The following is a 9219-nucleotide window of genomic DNA, read 5'->3' on the forward strand; positions in this document are numbered from 1 at the left end:
TTCCATACATGGATTACAGAGGCAGACACAGTTATTGTTTCTCATCCATCGATAGAGAAAACTAGCAGGCTGGTGTCTCTCTCCCTTCTCTCTCTCTTCTTCTCCCTCTTCTGACTTCTTCAGCAACGTCATTACGTCCTTTATCTTCTATTGACGTAAACACGCCACACACACAAATACACACACACACTCTATATCTTAAAGGGACATTCACAGAGTCCGAAACACCTCCCACCTAAAAAAAAATATTCCCAAGAAAAATTTAACCGCGTATAGAGTTATTAATGTTAATAATTATCATGCTGCACAACTACAGACTATCAGATTAGTACAGATACATGTTTCCCATTTAACATCGGGAAAGACAATCAGCAATCACATTATCTTTGCCTTTAATGTGAGTTATCATGAGATCAAGCTCTTGCAAAATTAAACTCCAGTTTAACAGCCTTCTGTTCTTCTTTTTGACTCGGCTCAGAAACACCAATGGGTTATGATCTGTATATACAGTCAATGGTTTCTGAGCGGTGCAAACATATACACTGAAATGGTGCAAGGCTAAAACAAGCGACAGTAATTCTTTATCTATGGTGGAATAATTCTTTTGATGCTCATTAAATTTCTTTGAAAAGTAAGCTACAGGATGGTCAATATCATCACGGTCACCCTTCTGCAACAACACAGCTCTTGCAGCTTCATTACTGGCATCTACTGCTAATGAAAATGGCTTTTAAAAGTCAGGTGATTTGAGCACAGGATGGTAGCATAAAATAGCTTTCAGCTTCTCAAATGCTTCTTGACAAGAATCTGTCCAAACAAACTTTACTCCCTTCTTCAGAAGATTAGTTAGGGGAAGAGCAATATCAGCAAAATTTTTACAAAATTTTCGGCAATATCCAACCATTCCCAAAAATCTTCTAACAGTCCTCGTACCTGTGGGAATAGGGAACTCAGATATTGCTTGAACTTTTGCCTGAACAGGAGCTTGCTTGCCTTGACCTACAACATAACCAAGATACGTCACAGTGGCATGGCCAAATTCACTTTTAGCCAAGTTAACTGTAAGGTTAGCCTTGGAAAGTCTTCCAAACAACCTTTCTAACGGAGAGATGTGATCTTCCCAAGTATCATTCCCAGTCACTAAGTCGTCAATGTAGACATCTGTATGTTTTAACCCATGAATCACTGAATTAATCATTCTTTGAAATGTTGCCGGAGCATTTTTCATTCCAAATGGCAAAACATTGTATTCATAAAATCCAGAAGGGGTTACAAAGGCTGAAATCTCCCTTCCTCTATCTGTTAATGGAACACACCAGTACCCTTTTAATAGGTCAATCTTTGTAAGAAATATTGCCTTTCCCACTCTATCTATGCAATCATCCACCCTTGGAACAGGGTAAGGATCTGACTTTGCTACAGCATTCACTTACCTGTAATCTGTGCAAAATCTAACAGTTCCATCAGGTTTAGGTACAATAACACAGTGCGAACTCCAATTTGAAGTAGAATGTCTGATAATATCATTTTCCAACATGTACTTTAGTTCCTGATCAACAAGTTTACTTTTTTCCACATTCATTCGATATGGGTGTTGTTTGATTGGTTTTGCATCCCCAACATCAACATCATGGGTAATTATCGATGTTCTGTTTGGAACATCTGGGAACAGATTTTTAAATTTTAAAATTACTTCTCTCATCTGTTGTTTTTGTGAAACTTGTAAATGGTCCAACTTCGTTTCAAGGTTATCCATGATATTTTGGTTTTTTAGTTTTGATGGAACAATATTTGGTCTAAATTTGCCTTCCTCAACATAAGCATCAGACATTCTAGAAAGATCCTTTACATCATCCACCAAGGCCACAACTGAATCCCTCTCATAATAAGGTTTCAGCATGTTTACATGACAGAGTTGTGTTTTCTTGCGTCTATCTGGTGTTTTGATTATATATGTTAATCAGTCACTCGAGATTCAATAACATAGGGTCCATAAAAACGAGATTGCAAGGGATTATTTTGGCTAGGGAAAAATACCAACACCTTTTGCCCCACTGCGAATGTCCTAGGCCGAGCACGTCTATCAAAATATGTCTTCATTCTTATCTGGCAAGTTTTCAAATTCTCTCTCGCTAGCTGGCAGACTCTCTCCAACCGAGTTTTAAATTTTTGGACATAGTCCAACAGACTCAAATGCACTTCTTCATTAACCCATTGCTCTCTCAACAACTCCAAAGATCTTCCTACCCTATGTCCAAATACAAGCTCAAACGGACTAAATCCTATTGACTCCTGCATTGAATCTCTAATGGCAAACAAAAGTAAATGAACGCCTTCGTCCCAATCCTTTGTGTTTTCAAAGCAATAAGTCTTCAGCATATTTTTGAGAGTGGAATGAAATCTCTCCAGAGCTTTTTGAGATTCTGGGTGATATGCAGATGATGCAATCTGCTTTGCTCCCAGCTCATAGACTAGTTGTTGAAAAAAAATTGACATAAAATTACTACCTTGATCAGATTGGATTTCTTTTGGCAAACCAAACAAGGTAAAAAAAATTAAAAGAGCCTTTGACACCGTCTTGGCCTTAATATTTCTAAGGGGTATTGCCTCTGGAAATCTAGAAGTGGCACACATGATGGTTAACAAATACTGATTTCCAGTCTAAGACTTTGGTAAGGGGTCAACACAGTCCACAATCACCTTAGAAAAGGGTTCTCCAAAAGCAGGAATTTGCTTCAAAGGAGCCACAGGGGGTTTTTGATTTGGTTTACCTACCATTTGACATGTGTGACAGGTTCGACAAAACATCACCACATCTTTTCTCAAACCAGGCCAATAGAATTGTTTCAAGATCTTCCCTACAGTTTTATTCACACCAAAATGACCACCCAAAGGCATTATATGGGCCAGGTTTAAAATCTCATCCCTATAAACTTTTGGAACCACAACCTGATGAATAACTTCCCATTCCTCATTAACAGGAACATGAGTAAGTCTCCATTTCCTCATTAACACTCCATTTTTGACATGATATCCAATTGGCATTTTTTCAATCTCCTCACGTGAGAGTGCTTTTTCTTTCAATTCTGTCAACTCAGGGTCCTTTGTCTGTTCCACATAAAAAACCTTCCTCGACAAAGACAAATCTTTAAATTCAGGCTCACTATAAGGATGTTGATCCTCCAGTGAAGACAGAAAAGTCTCAGATAAGGCATCATAATTTTCTTCCATTTAGGACCGTCACAAGGAACCACATCAGACTGCACCAGACTGTCTGTCTTGGCTAATTCTCTAGCTCTAGATCGAGTCACCGCACATGATGGGTAAACATCTGGATCATTCTCAGACTCATCAATTCTTGGTTTGGTTGTTAACCGTACCACAGGAAAAATTTCTCCATCTGCAAGGTCATTTCCCAATAAGAAAGAAACTCCTTCCACTGGTAACTTAGGTCTTATCCCTATCTCGACTGGTCCTTCTACGAACTTTGACTTTAAAATCACCCTGTGTAAAGGGACAGATATGGTGTCATCTGTAACGCCTCGCACTAGATTTACCTCACCAGTTTCACTTTCTTCACCAAAATTTAAAACACTGTCCAGCAAGAGAGATTGACAAGCCCCAGTATCTCTAAGAATTTTCACTGGCACCTGGAGCGACTCATCATTCAGTGAAACAAAACCCTCTGATACATGAGAACGGAATTCCTTTCTCACCTCCTCCAACTTTTCCGCTTTTACCTCTTGCAAGGACTGATCTTTAACAGCATCTCCTAAACCTTTTTGATTTTTAATTGCCTGAATGCAAGCATTGGGCACAGCTTCCTTCCTTTTCTTCAAAAGGGCACAATTAGATATCACACGGCCAGGTTTCCTACAGTAATAACTAGTACGCTCAACATGTTTCTCCAGCCCTGGCTTCTTTTAATCCTTCCCTTTTTGATTACCTCCCAATTTAATCTCCGGTTTAACTGGATTGTCCTTGTAATTCTTTTGAAAGGTTTCAGGTTGTCCCCATTTGAATTTATGGGTTAAATCATAATCATCTGCCAACCTAGCAGTTTCTTGTAAAGTTTCCACTGCCTTTTCATTTAAATATGTTGTTAATTCAGCTGGAACACATCTTTTAAAGTCTTCCACTAGTATCAATTCTTTCAATTTATCAAAATTCCCACTACATGTTTAGCCATGTACCATCGTTCAAAACATTTTCTCTTTCCATTGGCAAATTCCATATAAGTCTGATCTGCAGATTTCCTCAAGTCTCTAAATTTTTGTCTATAAGCTTCAGGCACCAATTCATAGGCCTTCAATATAGCTTGTTTTACCTTGGTATAATCAGTTGCATCCTCAACAGACAAAGCAGAATAAGCTTTTTGAGCTTTACCTTTAATCACACTCTGTACCATAAGAGCCCGTCCTTACTTTGGCCAGTTTGAACTCACAGCAACCTTTTCAAAATGTTGGAAATAATCATCAACCTGATCTTCCTCAAAAGGAGGGACTAATTGAACCTCCCTTCTGGCTGAAAAACCATCATCAGAAACAGATTCCGAACTCTTTCGCTTCATTTGTAAATCATGCTGCCTCTGTTTCTCCTTCTCCTCACTATGCAGCTCCATCCTCTTCAATTCCATCTGCTTCATTGCTAGATAAGCCTCTATCTTCATCCGAGTTATCTCTCGTTCAGCCTCTAATTTCTTTTGTTCTCGTTCAGCCTCTATCTTTAACTGGGTTTGCTCTTGTTCAGCCTCTATCTTTGCCAGCTGCACCTGTGCCTCAGAAATTGCTATTTCACTGCCAGGAAAATGTTTTAACACTTCCTTCTCAAACACCTTCTTTTCCACATAATGTCCAGCTATCAGTCTCTGAATATCTGCCTTTCTCATAGACTGCTTTACTTCTGTAAGGTTTAGACTTATAGCAATCTTTATAAAATCATCCTTTTTCGCCACCTCCAATCCCTTTTGGGTTGGTGACTCCAAAAATGCCTTAATATCCATTGCTGCTGGTTTCCACACACGCAAGCCAATTAAAAAGAATTTATTAGACCTCCCTCAAAAATTTTAGGATTAAATCCCGAACAAATCTCGTCAATCTGGGGAACGATCCAAGACGACACTCATTAATCTTTGGATTGGATCCCGGACGAGCCCCCAATTTTGTTACGAACCAGCAACAAAAGAACCACACTGAGCATGATTCAGTGTTAAAAACTATTTTATTAATCACTACTTATGATAATACGTAAAATAAAAGTAAAAATGTTAGTATGGTAGAATTCAAAAATGTTAAACCTTGAAGATTAACCCCAAAACTAAACTCTTCGTGTGTGTGTGTGTGACAAAGTCCCAAACTCCAAGTTCCGGAATGGTTCTTAAAGTTCAGTTCCGCAAGCCATAAGGTGAACCATGAGCAAGGGATTCTTCAACAACCACCGTTGTCTGAAGATGAGACGTAGACGTAGAGAAACATAGAGAGAGTAAATACGAAATCCAAATGTTCCACGATGGAACCCAAACGACACTCCAGTGTTTACTCGGTAGTGACTTCCTCACCCCGAAAAGCATCCGAATCGTGGTCATCCACACACAAATACCTGTTTCCTTCTACAGGTCAGCAACAAAATGAACTCCACCGGATTATTCCAACTTCCATTAATGGATTTCAGAGGCAGACACAGTTATTGTTTCTCATCCATCGATAGAGAAAACTAGCAGGCTGGTGTCTCTCTCCCTTCTCTCTCTCTACTTCTCCCTCTTCTGACTTCTTCAGCAACGTCATAACGTCCTTTATCTTCTATTGACGTAAACACGCCACACACACAAATAAACACACACTCTCTATCTTAAAGGGACATTTACAGAGTCTGTAACACTGGTCCCTTGCACAAAGACACACAACACATTTACATCTACCAGCTCAGCTCTCCGCTGTGCTCTTTAATACTTCGTGATTCCGTATTAGTTGGCCTGAACAGATCCAAGGATGGGTGCTACACCTGAAAATACTGAACGTCTCAGACTGCTGAGGGAATGAGCCACACAGTGGGTCACGAACGTTCCCGAATGAGCCCCCAAATGTAGTGACTGACTGAACTTAGCCACCCGGAAGTCTTTATTCACACAGCAGATCTTCTGGAACGAGAATCTCACTCTCCGAACTCAACGTTTTACACTATTTAAACAGAACGATAACAATAAATGATTTACAACAGTTTCAATGGCTATAATCACTTAACTTGAACATAGAACATAGAACAGAACAGCACATTACAGGCCCTTAGGCCCACGATGTTGTGCTGACATTTTCTCCTGCTCTAAGGTCTGTCTAACCCTTCCCTCGCACATAACCATTCATTTTTCTATCATTCATGTGGCTATCTAAGAGCCTCTTAAATGTCCAAAATGTAACTGCCTCCACCACCTCTGCCGGCAGTGCGTTCCACGCACCCACCACTCTCTGTGGGAAAAAAACCTCTCTCTGACATTCCCCTTATACTTTCCTCCACTCACCTTAAATTTATGCCCCCTTGTGTTAGCCATTGTCACCCTGGGAAAAATACTCTGACTGTCTACTCGATCAATGCCTCTTATCCTCTAAGAACCTCTATCAAGTCACCTCTCATCCTCCTTCGCTCCAAAGAGAAAAGCCCAAGTTTGCTCAACCTATCCTCATATGACATGCTCTCCAATCCAGGCAGCATCCTGGTTAATCTCCTCTGCACCCTCTCCAAAGCTTCCACATCCTTCCTATAGTGAGGCGACCAGAACTGAACACAATACTCCAAGTGTGGTCTAACCAGAGTTTTACAGAGCTTCAACATTACCTCACGGCTATTGAACTCAATACCCCAACTAGTGAAGGCCAACACACCATGCGCCTTCCTCCGAACCCTATTGACCTGCGCGGCAACCTTGAGGAATCTACGGACGTTGACCTCAAGATCCCTATGTTCCTCCACACTGCTGACAGTCCTGCCAATAACTTTAAATTCTGCCTTCAGATTCGATCTTCCAAAGTGTGTCACTTCACAATTTTCCAGGTTTAACTCCATCTGCCACTTCTCAGCCCAGCTCGTTCAATGTCCTGTTGTAAACAACAGCAAACTTCTACACTATCCACAACACTTACCAACCTTTGTATCATCTGCAAACTTACTAACACACCGTTCCACTTCCTCATCCAAGTTTTTTTTACAAAAATCACAAAGAGCAGCGATCCCAGAACTGATCCCTGCAGAACACCACTGGTCACCAACCTCCAGGCAGAATACGCTCCATCTACCACCACCCTCTGTCTTCTATGGGCGAGCCAGTTCTGAATCCGCACGTCCAATTTACCCTGGATCCCATTCCTCCTGACTTACTGAATGAGCCTTCAAAGACGAACCTTAACAAACGCCTTTCTAAAATCCATGTACACCACAACCCCTGCTCAACCTTCATCAATGTGCTTTGTCACATCCTCAAGGAATTGAATCAGGCTCGTGAGGCACGACCTGCCCCTCACAAAGCCAAGCTGACTGTCTCTAATCAGCCTCTGCTTCTACGAATGCCCAGAAATCCTGTCTCTAAGAATCTTCTTCAGTAATTTGCCCACCACTGAAGAAAGACTCACTGGTCTGTAATTCCCAGGGTTTTACCTACTTCCTTTCATCAACAAAGGAACAACATTTGCCACCCTCTAATCATCGGGCACTACTCCTGTGGCCAGTGAGTACGCAAGGATCATTGCCAAAGGCACATAGATCTCTTCCCTCACTTTTTGTAACAACCTTGGATATATCTCATCCAGCCCCAGTGACTTATCTATCCGAATGTTTTTCAGACGTTCCAGCACATCCTCGTTCTTCACATTGACATGCCCTAGCATATCAACCTGTTGTACACCATCCTCACAAATGTCAAGGTCTTCTTCACTGGTGAATACTGAAGCAAAATATTCATTAAGGACCTCCACTATCTCTTTCAAATCCAGGCACTTTGGCTCTTTTATCCCTGATCGGTCCTACCCTCACTCTAGCCATTCTGCTATTCCTCAGATACGTGTAGAATGCCTTGGGGTTTTCTTTAATCTTACTTGACAAGGCCTTCTCATGCTCCCTTCTAGCTGTCCTAAGTCCATTCTTAAGCTCCCTCCTGGCTACCTTGTAACTCTCCAGAGCCCTGTCTGATCCATGTTTTCTAAACCTTAGGGAAACTTCTTTTTTCCTCTTGACAATATATTCTACATCTCTTGTCAACCAGGGTTCCTTCACTCTGCCATCCTTGTCCTGCCTCAATGGGACAAACATATCCAGAACTCCATACAAGTACTCCCAAACAACCTCCACATTTCTGTTGTGCACTTCACCAAGAACATTTGTTTCCTATTTATGTTCCCAAGTTCCTGCCTAATAGCATCACAATTGCCCTTCCCTCAATTAAATACTTCCCCATATCGTCTGCTCCCATCCCTCTCCAAGGCTATGGTAGAAGTCAAAGTGTTATGGTCACTATCTCCAAAATGCTCTCCCGCCAAGAGATCTGAAACCTGATCAGGCTCATTGCCTAGTACCAAGTCCAGAATGGCCTCTCCTCTGGTCAGCCTGGCCACATATTATGTCAGGAATCCATGCTCGACACCTAAAAAACTCCACGCCATCCATCCCCTTTACACTAAGTAGGTGCCAATCAATATCAGGGAAGTTGAAATCACCCAGGCCAAAAACCATGTTATTTTTGCACCTCTCCAAAATCTGCCTCCCGATCTGCTCCTCAGTGTCTCTGTTGCTACTGGGGAGGTCTGTAGAATTCTCCCAATAGAGTGATCGCTCCCTTCCAGTTACTGACTTCCTCCCACACTAACTCAGTGGACGATCCCTCCAGGACGTCCTCCCTTTCTACAGCTGTGACACTGTCCCTGATCAGTAAAACCACTCCCCCACCGCTTTTACCTTGTCCCTGTCCCTTTTGAAACATCTGAACCCCGGAACATCCAGCAGCCTTTCCTGCCCTTGTAACAGCCAAGTCTCTGTAATGGCCACCACGTTGTAGTTCCATGTACTTGCCCACGTTCATCAGCCTTGTTCCTGTTACTACTCGCATTAAAGTAGACACACTTCAGCCTATCCAACTGACTGCAATGTTGCCCTTTTGACTGCCTGTCCTTCCTCACAGTCTCTCTACACTCTGCATCTACTTATACACTAAATGCACCAACCTCTGACCTGTCACTC

General features: G+C 41.7%; 1 pseudogene; it reads right to left on the reverse strand.

The window, feature by feature from the left end:
• LOC127586268 (NADH-ubiquinone oxidoreductase chain 4-like) overlaps nt 1-9219 on the reverse strand; it is a 52069-nt pseudogene that overhangs the window by 5786 nt on the left and 37064 nt on the right.

This window comes from Pristis pectinata, chromosome 35 (genome assembly GCF_009764475.1).
Source record: "Pristis pectinata isolate sPriPec2 chromosome 35, sPriPec2.1.pri, whole genome shotgun sequence".
Lineage (NCBI taxonomy): Eukaryota > Metazoa > Chordata > Chondrichthyes > Rhinopristiformes > Pristidae > Pristis > Pristis pectinata.